Here is a 19,288-nt window from a genome sequence, read left to right on the forward strand (position 1 = left end):
TCAATTTGGCGGAATCAACATGTGAGGGACGTACTGTATAACAGTATTTATTTCACTTGCTTGGTTATACTAAAAGTCTGCTTAAAAGGTATAGAAGATAAAGTATAAAACCTTTAAAGAAGAAAAGTTTTAGGGAAGAAACACAAACCAAGTTGACCTAAAGTTTCCAACTAGAGTCATATGAAACTTATGGTAAGCTTGGTTCTTTAAAAATAAAGGAAATTTTGTTTTCCATTTGAATTATATTGTTATTATTTTTTCCATTCAAAGGAGGCATTCTTTATAAAGAGGAGCAAAGTCAGTAGAATGAGTAGGAGATATTGTATATTAGTAACCTAGTCACCATGGTAAAAACATTCGGTTCGGGCAATTACATTTGGGTAATTACATTTAGATCCTTCATTCTGTACCAGTCACGATAACTTCTTTGGGTTTTTCTTTCATAAACCACAAAGCAGAGAATACAAAAAGAAAGAAAAGAGTCAGGAACCACAGGGAACTTCTGTGCTCTGAATGAAAGGATACAGAGTACGATGATTAAGGTCTGCAACTTAAGATCAGAACTGAAGAAACGCAAGTGACCTCTTAGATGAGTAAATATAGTAAGTCACTGTGAAACTCATCAAAAATGCAAATTCCTGCATGTCAACACAAACATACTAAATCAGAACCTTTTTAAGAAAGGCTCAGGAATTTAAATGTCCCTAATTCTCCAAGACAGTTATATATGTTAACATTTGAAAGTTGAATAAAGCCAATTTAGAGATTTTTAAAAAATTACACAAAGCCAGTTAGGCCTCCTTCTAAGAACATGTTCATGACCTGGGATCAAATAATCAATAATATTTTGTGTGAGGCAGCACTAATTGTTACCTAAGTATTCATTTCTTATAACTCTTGCTCTAGATTGTATTTTTGTGTTTATCTCTTAGGAAGTGAACAAAAAACTGATACTCATTAAAGACTTTCTAAAATGGGAAAGGGCATAGCTGAGCAGGAGATCTGACTTCAGGAGCTAGATTCAGTCTCTTGCTCTCTGTGCTTTGGTTTTTCTCTTTGTCAAATATGGGTTTTGACTGGATCAGGAGCTGTGAGTTGAGTAGAACTGACCTGGGTGCCCATCAGGAGTGATGGGAGATGGGGCCACTGGAGAGAACTCACTGCATTTAAGGGCGCTGCCGCTGCTGTGCTCTAACCACATATTGACAGGCAAGAATTCAGACTCAGGATTACCAGTGTCCAACTTTTCAAGGGAAGCTGGAGATCTTGTCTATAACGTGATGATTGTTAAGTAGTTGCAACTAATGTAAAATATCTAACATACAGTAAGAACAACTAAAACACTTCAGATGGCTAGATTTATCCTGTAGCCTAATTTTTGGCCTTGTTAAGATCCTTTTCTAGTTCCAAAATCCTATGTATCTCCTGCCTTTCTCCGCTATCCAGATCTGTATGACCATACTGGCAACTCTAGGCACCTACAGACAACCTAGGTAGAAACCAGGAGAAGCTAGTTACAGGGTATTTCCGTATAGACTTAATCCTACTTCATTGTAAAATATTCCTATTAGTTTTGAAGTGATGATCCTAAGAAGGTACTCAGCAGAGCAGATGCCTAGTTAGAGAAACTTAAATTGTCCATCCTCATTTAACATGTAATGGTTAATGACTGTCTTATACAAGTGAGATAAAATTAGATAGGACTAAAAGGTCTGAGCAATTGGAATGCCTATGACTCACTGAGCCTATCCAGTACATGGCAGGGCCTATATTTCCATGCCATGTATATTTACAATGGAGATAGCTAATTAGGACAAATAAACATTTTAGCTGTGACTCACTATTTTATAAATCATAAAGGCTTTGGGAATCTTCCTTTACCTCTCTGTATAATTCATTCAGTCTTTGAAGGTTTGGATTATTTTTGCCCTGCCTTAAATGTTAGAAAAATTTAATGTAGTTTTGTTGAATTAAAAAAAAAAACAGACTCACTATTTTATAATTTACACAACCTACTTTGACATACATAATACAACATTGCCACTCCGTCCCCACACCTACTTAATTGTGAAAGATCCAGTTTAAAAAGACCCCTTCAGTAGTATTTAGAAGTGTTTTCCTGAAGTTATTAGATTTTGGCCACTTGGGTCGAACCATTGTTTGCTTTGCAGAAGTCCTGGAAAAATTTGGAAGTTCCATCTGGCATTTTATACAATACTGACTCATTTGATATTTCCAGATTATTAAAGGTCTAAGTATTTATAGAGAGAGTACCACCCTCTCTGTGCACCCCCTTTTGGGGAAGAGACCTGCTGACTGGGGCTTCCTAAAGGTGTACTGAGGACGCGCTTGCACTGAGGTGGGCATCCTTGTTCTGCCGCAGACCCCAGCCTTCTGGGGAATAAGACCTAGCACTTGTCGATTCTCTGTGTCAGATGCTTTATGTACATTATTCCTGATCTCACAACCACCCTAAAAGGTAGCTATTCTGACATTACAGTTGAGGAAATTGAGGCTCAGAGACAGTAAAGGACTTGTCTGAGTGACCGAGCTGGAGTCCGAAACTATTTCTGTATGGCTCCAAAGTCCACATTCTGTTCATTGCTCCCTGGTGCCTCCCAGAGCTCCAGAGTGGAAAAGAGAATTTTCTGGGCCCCAGTTTTCTCCTGGGAGTTGGACAAGATGGTCACTAAGTTCTGACTTCTAACATCCTATACTGATATTTTTGGGCTTTCTGCTGCAGAGAATGTGACTCATTCTTAAGAGAAACCTCCTTTAGACGTTTTTAGATACTTCTGATTCTGGCTCAGATTTTCAAACAGGATGTTGACAGATATACTTAATATTAATCTTGTCTCCTGTGGTATTTGGGTTCCTGCCAATTCTTTGTCACTCTAAACAATGGAGAGCATTATTTTCTCTGTTATTTTATTTTCATATAAACCTATTTTATACTGTTTCTTTTTCCATCCCTGAAACATGAGGTTTATATTTAACCAGATTGTTGACATTTTATGATCAATTATAATACAGATTTCTAAATCCTTTTTTAAAATCCATAATTATGTAGGCTCTCTTTAGGACATCATATAAAACAATGCCACATTTTTATAAAACTGGACAACAATGATAAGATGATATCAGAGGACCACACTGCTAGTTGCCAAGTGAACCATTAGAGCTGTGTGTGTGACATGCCATTAAGTCGGCTCAGACTCCTGGCCACCCAAGAATGAGTGATGTCCACAGTGTCCTGTTCTCAGCAGCCCTGATCAGCCTCTGTAGACTCAAACTCCTGTGGCTTCTTTCATGGGGTCAACTCACCTCATATCCGGTCTTCCCTTCTTCCTGTTGCCTTCGATTTTCCACAGCATTGTTGTCTTTTCCAAACAACCCTGACTTCTCCTAATGTGCCTGAGGTAAGACAGCTTCGGTTTTGTCATTTTGGCTCCCAGCAATGATTCTGGCTTAATTTGCTCTAGGACCCACTTGTTCATCCTTCTGATGGTCCAGGGTATTGACAGAGCTCCCCTCCAACATATTTCAAATGAATCAATTATGTTCCTATTAGCCTCCTTCACTGTCCAACTTTTGCCTCCACACATACTAATTAGGAATAGGAGGATGTGGATGATCTTAACCTTGGTCTCTGATGACACACCTTTGTTCTTGGTGATCTTTCCTAATTCCTCCATGCTGCCCTTCTGAGTCTCAGTTTTTTCCTTAAATTCTTGGCTGCAGTGTCTATTTGAGTTGATGACTGAACCAAGGTAAGCAAAATCTTTAACAATTTTGATGTCTTCATTGTTTATGTTAAAGTCGTATATTCTATAGTCATGATTTTTGTCTTCTTGATGTTCAAATGCAGTCCTGCTTTGGCATTTTATTTTTTCAGTTTCATCAGAAGTTGTTTCAAATCATTGCTACTTTCTGCCAGTAAGACGGTGTCATCTACGTACCTTACATTACAGTATTTCTTCACCAGCTTTTGCTCCTTTTTCTGAGTCTAGCCCAGGTTTTCATACAATATGTTCTGTGTACAGATTAAACAAATAGGGAGATAAAATGCACCCTGATTTGACAGCTGTGCCTATAAGAAACCATTCTGCTTGTCCATATTCTAGCCTAACAGTGGCTTGCTGTCCACAATACAGGTTACCCATTGGGACAGTCAAGTGCTGAGCCACGCCCATTTCTTTTAGAGCAACCCATAGCTTTTTATGATCCATGCAGTCAAAGGCTTGCCTGTAATCTGTAAAACAAACTAATCTTCTGAAATTCTTTGGAGCACTTCAGTATCCAATAAGTGTTCATAATTAGGTCTCAAATGCCTCTTCTTTTCTGAATCCAGCTGTTTAACATAAGAATGCCATCTGGCATTTCTTACTATTTATCAGATAGAAATCTTTGTTGCATCACCTTGAGCATCATTTTACTTGTGTGGCAAATTAGAGCAATGGTCCTATAGTTACTACACTCCTTGTCAGTGACTTTCTTAAACATTGGGTTGTATATTGAATGTTCCTAGACTGTCAGCCATGGTTTTGTTTTCCATGTTTGGTGACATATTCTTATTAGGATTTTGACACATTGAGCCACTGTGTCTTCAAGTAATTCTAGTGGTATCCCATCTATTAATTAGAGAAGATAAAATTTAAATCCTCCCCATTATACCTATTTATTTAAAGTCTACATGCCCACTGATAAATACTTCTACTTATAATGGGAATATACTCATAGTTGGAGCTCACATAGATTGTTTAAGGCATAGGCTACATGTCCACTAATGTCAGCATCTTAGGGACTAAACTAATTTTTATGTAAGTTAGAAATGACTATTTCTGTACTTTTTTGTATGGCTAGTTCCATCCAGGAATTAATCTTTCTGGTTATTAGATTTACATGGTAACAAAACATACTAATGACAACAACAAAAACAGCCCCTTAATTATCTCAGAATTGTCTACTTTTTCTTTTAAGATAATAAGGTTCCATGATGTTTACTCTGTAACTGAGAGGCTTCCTTCACTGCTCAAAAAAGATAATGGCATCAGATAATGGTACAACTTAATTCTGATATAAAAAGCTTAATAATCTTGCAATAATAATTATTGTAACTAATGTCCTTTGTAGCCTCTTGGCTTATTTTAGGCTTAGTAGATTGCACAATATCTTTTATTCCCATTTCTGATAATGATACTCTAGTAAAAACCACTGTTTGTAGTTCGTCTTCTTTATGCAAGGCAATAATCCTAAAGATACAAATATGCAAAAGACATGCTACACTCCCTCAAAGAGTTTACAGTATAATAGGGAAGAAATGGACAAAAATTGTTATATAGGCTCAGTGGTGGTAAATGTCATTAAAAGAGAATAAATAAATGCCTAACAGAGGTTCTAAAGAACTGGCATTTCACCTGGGACTGGAAGATCAGGAAAATCTAAGAAAGGGACATAAGAAATTAGGGGAGGGTATTCCAGGCAAAATAAATAAAACAAAAACTTGATACTTTTATTATTTGGTCCATATTTTTTGAATTTCCTTCCGTATCTAACTTGTTCCCATGCATACTTCTTAAAATGGTTAACTCATATTTATAATTTAATAACCCATTCAATAGGTTATGACTTTTAATTCAGTTTGACTGAGATTAAGAAAGATCCTTTTCAAATCTTATTAAATTAATTTCCTGCCGCTTATTTTCATAAGTTAGAATCCTAGGAATGAATCATTCTTGTTACCTTCATTTCCTTCATCCTCACACTCAATTCATCACCAGGTCTCACTAATTCTGTTTCCAAAATAAAGATTAAATTAACTCTAAATTTTTAAAAATGTGGCATATACATACAATGGAATGTTATCAAACCATAAGAAAGAGTGAAATTTTAATGATATATACTATGACACAAATGGACTTTGAAAGTTTTATTCTTAATTTAGTGAAATAAGTCAGAGGGGCCTTCCATGTATGCTTTCACTTATATGAAGTCCTATACCGGACAAATTCATAGGGATGGATAGCAGAATAGAAATTACCAGGAAGGAAGAGGGAGTTATTGTTTAATGGGTACAGAATTTTTGTTGGAGATGAAAAAGTTTTGGATATCAATAGTGGGGATGGTTACACAACACTGTGAAAGTACTAAATGCCACTGAATTGTACACCTACAAGTGGTTAAAGTGGTAAACATTTATTTATTATGTGTTTCATAACACAGTAAGAAATTTTAAAATAAATAAAAAATTAAATCCATTCTCTCCAATTCTGCTTCTCTGGTCCAAACCACAACAAACCTCTCACCTGGACTATTGAAATGCTCATATTTAATCTAGGCCCTATCATGATACATTCATTCCCTACTACCTACTCATTATTTACTTCATTCCAGGGATATTAAACGTGTCACTCTTACAGAAATACACCAAACTGTTTTCCTGAAACAGTTTTATACTTGCTATTTCCTTCTGGAGGATCATCTTGCTCTGCCTCACTATAGGCATGATTCCTTCTCATAATTCACACTTTAGTTAAAATGTCACGTCCTTCTCAAAGTGGTTTCTACTAACCTTTATTTTATATCATAGAACTCTATTTTCTTTACTGCACTGAACTCAATTTGTAACTTTTCTTTTACCAATTTGTTTAGCTTGAGCAACAGGGTGGGTCTGCCATTGCCTAAGTTGGGTGAAGAAAGGGGAAGGCCCTGTCTAAAACAGACTAGGTTGGAAGGGTTAGCTAAACAAGAGGTAACAAAAGTTCACCTGCAAACATGAATTTGGAGTTAAAGGCAGAGAATTAGACTGGAGATACAAATTTAGAAATCATTTAGACTGTAGATGATATTTAAAACCATGAGAATGAATGAGACGATCAGGGAAGAATGGGAGATTCAGAAGAGGCAGGGACCTGGGACTAGGTCTTGAAGACATTTAGAGGTTTTATAAAGTTGAATTCAACAAATTAGAGAAGTAATTAAAAAGGAAGAAGAAAAACCAGGACCACGTGCTTTGACAAAGGCCAAGATTGGAAATGCATCAAGAAGAAAGGAGTGGTCTGTGTTGTGTGATGCTCTGAGTTCAAGTGTGGTGGACACAGAAAAGTATACATTAGGTCTGACATTGTGAAGGTTGTTGGGGTCCTTCACAAGGGCACTTTCAGTCAAATACGCTCATTTAAATAGGGTGGAGAGAACACAACTGAGGTGGATTAAATAGCAAACATGAGGAAGGTGAGAAAGTGAAGACATTGTGTGGGACTGTTTATCTTAGAATAAGAGTGGGAAAAGCGTACTGAGTGATGAGAAATCAAAGGAAGTTTTTGCAGAGATGTGAGATACTAACATTTAACTATGCAGACAGGAATGAGCTAGTAAAGAGGAGTACATGATGCAAGTGTGAAACAGGGTAAATAAGTGACATACCCAAGAAGGTGAGAACCACAGGGTCTGGAGCACTAGTAGGAGGACAGAACGATGAATGGGAGGAGGAACGCTTCCTCCACTGGTAACACAGAGCAATCAGGAGAACACAGGTGAGAACATGAAGTGAGAATTTGGATTTGGTGGTGGAAAGATGAGAGAGTCTGCATCTGATGACCTGTGTATCCTCAGTGAGTTTGTAAGTGAGGTCATTAGCTGGGTGTAAGTGTGGAGGTGGGGAAAGAAGTTTAAGAAGAGATATGAAGGTACAGAATAGTTGCCTTGGAGAATGAGAAAGCAACCTACTGGGACAAAATCATAGCTGTTTCACTGGGCAAAGTTAAAACGCTAGTCTGAGTTCTACAAGCATGCTAATGAAGTGAAACCAATCAGGGTTTTGCTATTTTTGTCAGCAGGAGTGGAGAAAGACACAGAGGGCTTCTACCAGATGTTTTGTCAGGCAAATGATGGAGAGAAGGAATATGGGCGTGTAAAAGAAAGTTTTAAGAAATCAGTCTAGAAACATATGCAGAAAGTTACTCTGAGACCAATTCATGGAGGGTGCCGAATGCCAGGCTAAAAATATAAATTTCCCTTCACAGACAATGGGAAGCCATTAAAGCATTTCTGACTATGAAAGTGACTTTACCAAAACTGTGTTCCTGAATAATTAACCTGCCTTTAATATAAAGCACTGAGATAGTTAAGAAAAAAAACACAACCAAAGACCATTTACAAAGGAACAGAGATAAGATAATCAAGATCTAAATGAAAATAAGCAACAGTTGACTTCAGTCAGGCCCCTGGAGGTTAAATTCCTAAGAGATCTTGGTATCTGTGGAAGCCAGACCAACTTGAAGGGAGCATCAAGCCACACGGAGAGAATCCTAAGGGCTAGAATAGGATTAGGCAGGATATTCCCTAAAAACTGGAAGCAGAAATACATCAGGGACATATCAATTAATCAGAATGAGTAAGCATCCAAGAAGTTACTTTGTGTAGTGGAACCAGATAAATAATAATAAAATTGTCAACTAATGCTGTGGCCAGGGGAGATCAGGAAAAGGACAGGATGCATGCTGGGCAGTCTCAGAGTGGCTCAAGGCAGAGACCGTGGCCAGCATGCGGATGCTGGGTGCTGGCCCAAATTGCTAAGCAGGGCGGGTAGGCCAGCCAATTTAGAGGGTAGATTAGAAAGGTCATTGGAAAAAATATTCAATTCAGTTATATGGGATTGGCCAATTAAATGACAAAGCTCTTATTTGGACCCTGAGTGCTGGATTTTATGCCATCCAAATGCACATGACATCAGTATGAGCTGAAATAGTAAAGTAAAAGTTTGTAAAATAACCCAGCAAAAACTCAAAATCAGTTCATTACAATACAATGCGGAAGAACTAGTAAGACTTCAAATCAATTTTAGGATCTGATAATCTCCTTAACCAGGAGCCGGTAGGCTGTGCTAGCGGTCCCAGGCACATCACTGGCGATCTGAAAGTACACTCTGTTACCTGGTAATGCCTACCACTCCGGTTGACTTTAAAATGTTAACTTAATAAGCAAGCCCTCCCCATCACCTAGTAATTCATAAACATGTTAAGTAATGGGACACCAGCACAGAATCCCATTAAGTTTGATTCAATACTTGTCCCTGCCACACTGAATGACCATGAAGCATTAGGCCTGGTGCTAGGCTGTGGATATGAAGAAAAAAGACATCATCTCTGTTTCTCTTCAAGGAACCTATAATCTACTAGTAACTGAAGCTAAGCAAAGAAATATTAATAATAGATGTTATGACTGCAGTGTGCACAAGGCTTATGGAGGCATAACTCATGGGAAGGCCAGAGAGTGGGTGGAGAGGTGCTAGCGGTGACGGAGATAGTTCCACAGGACACTGAAGGATCAGAAGAAAAAAGGGGGGCAGGGTGTAGACAGAGGTGAAGGGCTAAGGCAACTTAGAAAGAGGAAAGAAAGAATTGGTTCAAAATCTTCAGTTACCAGGTGGCACTTCAGGAGAAATTCTTAGTAACTGTATAGAACTGTAAGATTTCAATTACTTGGATTTTACTCATTTCATGTGGATTTTATTTCTCTAGTGTAACCTTTATCTTTATTTTTGTACTTCCTTGATTTGAAGCTCAATCAAGATTTTTTTCATTCTTGCTTAGCTTTCATAAGACCAAGTATAATGGGTACATGTAATAATTCCAGAAATAATATAAGTAAAATCTTATCAAAATAGAAATATATATGTGAAATCAGTCATTAAAAAAGAGTAAGAGTGTTTGTTTTTTCTCTTAACTTAAATTAACCAAAAAGAAAGCTGATGTAATATGATGTAAAATGATGAAACAATAAAAGACTGTTAGGTTGATGCCTTTTTTTCAGGAGTGTTTTGAAGGAGGACCAAAGCCTTTTTATATAATATAAATAAGAGTGCTTATCAGCATATGCTCATGGGGAAAGAAAAAGAAAACCTCAAACCAGTTTCTATTTCCTTAAGAATTTATCCTGAAGTAAATTCTTCGCATCTTGGTACTGTTTTATTGACAAATAAATTAAGGTATATTTAATTTCGTTTGCCAATATTACCACACACACATTGTTTACAACCCACAGCTTCTGGTAAATAAATTACTTTCCTTTGGCCTCAGATCAAAAGCAACCTCAAAAGAAGGACATCTTTTCTCAATTTCAATTACTGACTCTTGGGACTCATATAGAAAAGTTATGGCTATGAAAAAAAAAGATCAGCCACTTGCATCTGAATGTGTTATTTATAGCATCAATGTAGGTGGATTATATAAGGTGTGATTCTAATATTTTCTCTTCTGATACAATTAATGAAGACAAGCACTGATTCTCACTATTACAGTAGTCAGCTCTCTAGTTCCCTCAATGACTGCTGGAAGTCTGTTGGATTTGTGGCATTAATTATACACATTCTACTAACCTCCACATCTAAGACCCCAAGACTCTTGGCTACTAAGATCCACAAATCAGCTAAATGTGGCATTTCCACTTTCTCATGCAACCCCATATGAACTATAAATATAGTAATAATATATCTAGGACTTAGTAGCACACTCCTGATTTCAAATATTTTTGAGTATGAATGTAATTTTATATGTTAGCACAATGTAAAGCCGTGTCCTGATTTTTAGTTCTAATCATATGATCAATATAAATACATGAAATTTTAAAATCTCATGTTTTTTGAAAGAGTTATCTTAAGACTCCAAGTAGTTTTTTAAAAATAGTAATTAAAATTATATATGAACTAATTAATATTATATTTAACTTTAAAAGAAAATGAATACTGTCTGGTGGTGGCATACCTTACAAAAATAAAAACAAATAGAAAATTAACTACCTTTTGTCAGAAATTTACTTTGCATCCTGGGAAAGGACCAGAGGTTTTGCCACTCATCCAGAGTTAGAATGACTTATTCACCTTAAAGAGCAATTAAAATTGTTACTTTTGTCAGCTGGGATAAAGAAACTTGGAGAGACTGTTTGTCAAATGGGTTGACATATTTTGAGTCAACTTAGAAAAGGAGGCTTTAACTTAAGATCAGAATTCTGTTATAGGCAGTTCAGTGTGACAAAAATTTTGCCATCTATTATATATTTATGAACTTTTTAAGAGTTAGACTAATATTAGGATTGTTTAGAACTGAGTGTTATCCTTTTGAGCTAAGCCTCGTAAGTGCTTGTTCTACCTTTGAGGATTCATAAGGATTCTTGTTTTCATTTATTCATGAAACATCATTTATCTCTCTTGTATCCTTTTATTTCCTTGGTCTCAGAAATTCAAGTTTTGGAGTTACTTTACTAATCAATGTATAAGAATATAAATCCAGCTTGTGGCTGTGTGTCCTCCTTCTTTTTTTTGTTAATTCTATGCAGAATTCCCTGAAAAAGGAAATGGAGTGCCTTCCTTGTTTACTAGGAATGGCCGAGGAAACAGCGGCCCTTGGACCATGTCTAGGCCATCTTTGTGGAGCAGATGTTCTCACTGTGCCCAGGTTGTGAGGACAGCTTGGCGTCCATCTCAAGGACTTGAGGTCTTAACTGCAAAATAAGAGCAACGTTTCTCAGCCCTAATTTCTGGGATTAAGAAAAGCATTGGCAGAAGAGCAATACTGTTTTCAGATCTTACAGGCACGGATTATTATACCAACACAATTAATACACTTCTCCCTGATCCATCTGCATATCAAGCAAATCAGGAATAATGCTGTTCCTTTTATTTTTCTCCTTATTTCTTCTTAGTTATATGTTCTTTGTCCAATAGCAATCTGTGGTTTTATTTGATTGTGGAATTTAGAGACATGGTAAGGTAATCTGTTCCCAGGGAGTAGATCTTTAAAAAGAAATATTCTTCCAGACTACTGCAACACACATAGTGGTATTACCTAATGTGTACATAGGCATGCATGTATAACCCTATCCCACTGGCCAGAAATAAATCCCGTGTCTTCAAACAGAAGGCACCCACTTGCACTGCAGAATCTTGTTCTATGCATCCTTCCTAAATTTGATTTGATAAGCTCAAGCCTCCCCTGCCCCCAATCTATCCATATAACCAAGGAAGTTATTCTCTAACTTCAACATCCTATCAGGAAACATTGAGTCATTAAATAAAATAATATTGAGGTTTCTGGGGAATACAGGAGAGAACTTCATTGACTTTTTCTACTTTGGCATGAAGAGGCTTGTACCAGAAATAGGTGCCCATGTATTGACTGCTGGCTGACAATTGTTTGCAACCCCAAATTCTCCAATTCATTTTATGCTGACAAATAAATGTGCATCTTCCAATGTTTGACAAAGGAGCACTCACTATTTCTCTGCAAATTTCCTCAAAGGAAGCATCTTCCCTCTCAGCTCTAGTTGGAGTTATTTAACAGCATTCTCAAACAGCACATGCTCTTTTGGTAATCAAAGTAGTCTCCATGCTTAAGGGGGAAATCTTTGAAATTGATGAAGCTCCATTTCTCATGTGCCTTGTCTGACATTTAGCAGGGGTTTGCCCTTTCATCCAACCTCTCTGAATACAGAAGCCACAAACTTTTTAAAGAAACCATTCCTTAGATGGACAGAAGGAAGGGAAGACCATTTCCTGATGATCATATAATTCCAAAATTAGTCTTACAAACAAAGGAGGGAGGGGACCTTGACATTATTGAATTCCCACAGCTGGTGTAGCTAGTAAATACTGGACCCCAACCAAAAATTTCAGAATGGATCTTCTTACCCTTTGTTAATTATAAAGTAAATAGCTTTCCAGGCCTTTTGCAAAGGAAGGGCCTAACTATGCGATTTGAAAATGATAGGGAGAGAAAGAAGAGAAATTTTGTGCTTTCCTGACAAGATAAATCTGATCTTCAACTCATGGCTGTCTTCTCCCAGTGTATAAGATCTAACTAAAATAGATTAAAGATGACAGTGAGAGGTATTTATCCTTTGTCTGGAAAGCTGTCCCTTCTTATATCCAGTAACTTTCCCCAACCCTTTACCTCTGGCAGAAGACCCAAGTATGGACCATGATAATACCCCATTTCCTTGGCCACAGTGATTGATCTATGTGTAAGAATGTGATACAAATAGGGCCAAATCCCTTCCCTGGGATTTCCATATAGGCCCCATGAAAGGTTCCCTGGAGCTGGAATAAATTACAGTTCTTTGATTGTAAGTATTATAAGCCAATGCTGACTATTTTAAGAGAAAAGAAAAGTTTATCAGAAGGATATAAGAGAGCTCTCAGTATTGAAGGAAAGTTTAACAACCAGATCTCATGAAGGCATCTTTAGAGATGTTAGCAAAAGCTAATAGACAATTTCTTCAGGGGTCAGGGCCCAACCTCCAGGATGAATCAGCTCTAGCCTTATTCTGCCCTCCTTCTCTCAACTCAGCTCAGTAGTCAAGATCCTGAAAAAGAGCAAGTGTGATTGGCTCTGCTGGTCACAGCCTTCCCCTGAGTCAAGGGGGGAAGGGACACCATGATCAATAGTGCCAGGACTACAGTGAATGGGAGAGGAACCTTTCCCCAAAGGAAAATCATGCTTCTGTTACCAGAAGCGGGGAAGTGGTTGTGAGCATGCAGAAACAGATGTTCACTCTAGACTGTTAAGCCAGGACCAGCCAGGGGATCTTTCTTGAACTGGGCCCACGTTAGCTCAGATGGGACCAACAGGGAAAGAAGAGCCATGAGCCACCCAGAGAGCCCATGCTCAGCCTTCCCGCCAGCCTCAGGAGCGAGTCAATTTCTTTTCTGCTTGAACTAATTTCATTTTGATTTTTGCCACTTGCAACTAACAAATTCCTGAGCAACGCCTAGTTTTCTATGAGTAAATTTTAGACCTAGAGGTCTCTAGAATGCCCTTTTGAAAATTAGAATCACCCTAAATATGTACATATTGTATAAGTAACATTTCTTGGGATCTTTGCTCAATAAACGCCTAAACTTTGCAGAGATCTCAGAAGCAGTTGCTTATCCTCGAGGGAACTGCAGGAATCAGGGAGAAGACTTTGGCTTTGGGGTTCTATTTCAGAAGCAGCTCTATTTCAGGGAGACTTGTGGGGGGTTGAAAAAAAAAGACAACCTGATAGGCAATCTGTGAATGAAAGCAGGATTATAAGGATAATTATAAGCTATTTCTATGAGGTAAATATTAAAAATCCTTAGGGACTTGTTATTCTTGAAGTTACCACTATCTTCCCTCATTTTCCCTATTGTTCATTGTTTATTGGCTCAAATGTAAAATATCCCACCTTGGAATAGTTTCTGTCTCTGAGGATTTAATAAATACTTACAACCCTTTTCTGTAAATGCTGAGATAATAATGTGTGTAGGTGAGGAATCTCCACCTTTTGTTTTCCTAAATTTCTTGTCATGGTCTGTCAAGGCAGTAGCCCTCTTGGCAGCAGGAGGGAGTGCAGGCTGCTTCTTGCGCTTTGACTGAGTCCCACGCAGTCTGATGACGTGGGTGGTGAGTGGTGCTTCTTGACGAAGTCCCAGCAGTTCAAACAGTGAGTTCCCAGGACCTTCCCTGTTACTTTCTTAGGAAACTCTAGGTAGACTGGTAAAATAAATATTTGTGTTCCCTGGTGATAGAAGGTTGCATGTAGAGCTATTGGTCAAGTAATGGGTCCCTGGTCTCGGGGTTAGTAGCCTTTCAAAGAGCTGGGCAGAGAGAAGGTAGAAGAGGAAAGGATGACATTGTTCAAAGGACCTAGATACAAATGGGCAACTATTCAAGAGTGGCCTTACTCCAATAAATATTAATATGACCTCTCTCTAAATGTTTGGAATTCTACCAAGTCAAGATTTTATTTAGGCCCAAAGCACTCTTATTAAAATACACATAGACTTGACAAGACATTAGTCATTACATTTTAGTGAGGACTGTTTTAATAACTTTTTTTCCTAATTGAGATAAAGTTTACAGAACATAAAATTCACGATGTTAACCATTTATTTTAAAGTGTACAGTTCAGTAGTTTTCCTGTATTAACAATCTTATGCAACCAATGTCACTATCTAATTCCAGAACATTTTCCTCACCTTCAAATCTCTGTTTTCTTAACACCTAGAAGCAGTGGGAGCTCTAATCTTGAGGAAATTTGTAGGAGAGATAAAAAGAGGAATAGAAAGTTTGGGCTGACTGTCTGGGAGCAGACATCAGGATAAAAAATACTCTTCAAAGCTGGCTCTGGGGTTTTGGCAGAGATATCACTCTTAGTTTTCTTAAGAATATAAGACAGCAATAGTTTGGTTCTTAAAATTAATAGGATAGTGTTTAAAAACAGTCTTGTGTCACTGAAAGATCATGGATGTCAATCATATTATATAAGCCTCTCCTCAAAATGTGTCTGACTCTACTCATATGCTGAGTCCCAGGAAAGTCTGCCCTAGGATGTGCCTGCACTACCTGGGAGTATCTTGTCAAAGCAAAGAGATGACTTCAAAGTTGATATGGCTTTCACTGGGACACTGGGAACATGTAAACAGGGCTAGATACCATACTGTGCATATTAAGAGAAAAGAATTAAAAGGGAAATCCAGCAGAGTACATCACCTTTCATATGCTAACTGGAAACCTATAAACCTGGTCCCTGATGTTCTGGTCAAACCCAGAAGCTTCCCTCATTGCAAGTGGCTTAATGCTCCTGCGCCCACAACAGGACTTACCAGTAGTCAATAAGGGCTTTCACAAAGTAATTTGCAAAGTCAAAGGAAGGAAAGATTGTTTTGAAATTTAATCTTAGGTTTCTATATCCTAAGGTTTATCAAAAGGTGGACTCAAACTTTGAAAGTGTACAATAGGCATTTCACTGGATTCTGCTAGTAAATAATGCTGTAAGCACCTCAGGCACAGGCTGTGGTAATGGTGGAAGGAATCTGCCCTGGGCTGTGATTACTCCAACAAAGGAAAATCAACAAACAACACTGAGTCCGTAAGTTTCCTGCTGTGCCAGTTTTATAATAAAGGTGTTTTTTCTTTTCAGTTGAACTTTCCATTGACTGAAATCATTTATTTCTTTGGAGGTAATTTAAGTACATAGCCAATGAAATAGTTTATGGTGTTTATGTATTGAAAAAAAAGTTGGGTAGGTCAACGTTTCATCATTTTGAATATGCTTTAAAGTACCCCTAGTATTCTGGAACATCCTTGTGATCAGAGGAGTTGAACGGCAACCTCATATGTACATACAGCATTACTTAGAAAATGAACCGAACAAACAAAAAAAGTATTTGGGTGAGAAAGAAATTCTAATTTATCTGGAAACATCTCACTAATCTGCTTGATAGGACTGCAAGCATCAGTTTGTAACTATAACAGAGAAGTACTTTTATATTAATCCAGTTAACGTATCATTTAGAATCAACACCGTTTTCCCCTCTTGCAATTTCAACAGTTACAGTAGGCAGGTTTTCTGAGTAGGTGACTATGATGTCACGTGATGGAGGCTGGAAGGGGACTCCTTTCCCAAAGTGGTTCACTCTCTATCCATTATGGGGTCTGAAATTCTACTATTGGACATTTATTTCTTGGGTCATGAATGTCTTTTTTTCATCAAAAAGAGTCTACTCAAAAAGTACAAGTACTCATAGATGGGTGACTCATTAAGCATTGCTTTATATTTTAATTTGACCACTAACTGAGTGTGTATTGGACATGTTGGTTTTGTCTTTCACTCTTTCTTTTCAGTAATGGGCCATCCCTTCCTCTAGGGATATGCTTTTCTCCCACCCCAGCCCTGTGGTAACTATCAGTCAGCCCCACCATTATTTCCCTTTACACCACCGCCCAGTGGCAAGTGCAGGGCCGAAGCTTGTCCAACCGTAGCTCCCTACCTTGGCCACAAAGATTATTCATAGACCCTCATGGGTATGCAACCCATGCCAGGACAGAGTTTTTTTCTTAGACTTTTTCTAACTAGAGCTGCTGGAAAAATGAGTTCTTTCTTCTCTGGAGGACAGGTAAGGAGGGCAGCCCATAGCTGCTTTTGGCCATGTCTCCAGTCTCTTCTGACATCCTGCTTGAGAGAATGAAGTCTCAAAGCAGAGAGAAGCAGAGATGAGAGACACAGTGCTATCTGAGACCCTGAATCCATCAGACTGCAGGACTAATGACATGCCCTTTCTTAGTTTGTTTACACCTGTGCCAATAAATCACCCTTTCTCTTTAAGCTATCACGAGTTCCAGTCCCGGACATCTGTCATTTGCAAACAAAGGTTTGAGAACTGAAAACAAACATTTTATAAAAGGACACCAGATAACTAGGGGTGGGACCTATTCTGGCTGAGGAATGTGTGTGGGAGGCAGTTCTGTGGTTAAATGGGGGTCATTGTATGTTAGAGTTATCAGCATCTATCCAGACTTTACTTTCAAGAGAATTGGTGGGGAGGGGCCAAGGTGACCAAAGTCTCTGAGAATAAGAGCTAATGTTGCTCTGGGGCCACAATGGCCTTGATGATCTCCTGGGCTATCAAATTCAGGGTGAGGCTGCATGGCACCCATTGGAGAGTAAAAATGTGCAAATGTTTGATTTAAGACTTGAGTCCTACATGTCAGTCCATTGACTCATTTTCTATACCCACTAAGAGAAGCAACATGTAGAACCAAAAGGAAGTCACTACCTTCATCCATAATTAATCTTGGAAAACCTGGCTTTATTGAGATGTATTATCTGTTCATAATACAGTATGGTTTTTCTCCCTGCAATAGAAGTTTGTTTTTAAATAGAAATATAGAAAAAAAAATGGGCAAAGAAGGAAAGGTGGGATTTAATACTTTCTGTTATCTCCCAAACCATTAGAGTCATGGTACCTCAGTAGTGTTTTAATTTGACCTATCAAAATATCAAAGGGACAAAATTATTAAACAGCAAGTGATATTATTTTTGTCAAAAATGAGTAATGGGAATTAGCTACCTTGCAATAATATATTTTTTCACTAGATTGAAAATACAATGAAGTTGAAAGCTTCTCTCAAGTGAGCTGGAGAACTTTCTCTAATGGGCTGTATAATCACTATCAGCTTATTATGGAACCACGTTGAAATCTAGCTATGGTGCCTTAGAATAAAGACCTTTAAATGGATGACATTCTCTAATAGAATTTATTCTTTTAGGTTTCATGGTAGTAAAAGCAAACTCATAAACTATATTTTGTTCTGTGGAAAGAGCAAACAAATTGACCTTCAGCACATGTTTCAAGGTGACTGTTACATGCCATTGTAACCCTGGGAAAGTGCTGTTCAAAACTAAAAATTAAAACCAAACTCATGCTAAAAGCTTACCATGCGGTCAGGATGCTGGGAGTGTCTCACTTTCTGAAGCCACCACATCGCCTACTTTTTCCTCCTCCATTTATTTCCATGGTCCTTCTCTTTTTCCAGAATTACTTATGAGTAATAAAGGAAGCCAGAGTAAGAACAATGGCATGCTCCTGGCTCTACAAGAGTGCCACACATCAAAGGAAGACATTTATCCCCGAATCACAGCTTTGCAAGAGATCCCGCAGGCAGAAGGGAGTTTGATATCTCTGCTGCATAGAACGAAGAAGCCCGGCTGGGTCAGAGCTGCCCTGGCTTCTGGGCGGGGGTTAATTTCTGTCTGCAGGCTGACTGCGCAGGTGTTGCTCAGACACATCTGACGTGGGGCAAGGTAATCAGCTCTAAGCCTCTGCTTATTCTTGTAGAATCCATAAATGGACACTCTTCTGAGAAATACACACGAAATACTTAGCAAAATGCCTAGCACATAGTATTAAATGTTAACTTGTATTACTGTTAATGACAGTCTGAAATTTGGGTCCCCCCGCAATGTGTGTTTATAGTCTGTAAGAAAATACTTAAAAAAAAGAATCCAAACAAAAATGGCTATTATAATTTTTTTGAACCACCCAGATTTTAATCCCAGCCAGCCTTCCCTACTAGTTTCTGGCTCATTCACCTATTGTTAGAACATTATTTTTTTTCCTTCTTTGTTCCTGTCTGAGTCTACGAACCTGTCTACACTTTTATATGAGCTCCTCTCCTTGCCCCATTGCAGAGGCCCATCCCTGGGGGCTTTGGGTCTTCCTCCTTAGACCCTGCCCTCCCCTCACTGCCACCCAGCTTGTACAAGGACACTTATCAGATCTATTTCAGTCCAGCTCTTCAGCTTCAGGGACTTTCCTTTAAAGAATGGCTTATTCATTTATTCTCTGCCTCTCTTACGGTGAAAGTGAACCCAGTCTGGAGTTAGTAGTTCGTGTGATATCTCCATTCATGCAGAACGCAGGTCAGCCGGGTCAGCGTGCAGCCAGGCCACTATGCTGCCTGGCACTGTGGCCTTGCTTTTTGCTTTG

At 38.2% G+C, this 19,288-nt stretch overlaps 1 protein-coding gene across 1 annotated transcript in view; it reads right to left on the reverse strand.

Moving 5' to 3' along the window:
• The window catches only part of CCDC192 (coiled-coil domain containing 192), a 211,154-nt gene that overhangs the window by 44,319 nt on the left and 147,547 nt on the right, over positions 1 to 19,288 (reverse strand). The gene's annotated exons all lie outside the window — the stretch shown is intronic.

The sequence above is a fragment of the Pteronotus mesoamericanus genome, unplaced genomic scaffold, assembly GCF_021234165.1.
Source record: "Pteronotus mesoamericanus isolate MK-2021 breed Mesoamerican mustached bat unplaced genomic scaffold, CSHL_Meso_final scaffold_167, whole genome shotgun sequence".
In the NCBI taxonomy this organism is placed as follows: Eukaryota; Metazoa; Chordata; class Mammalia; order Chiroptera; family Mormoopidae; genus Pteronotus; species Pteronotus mesoamericanus.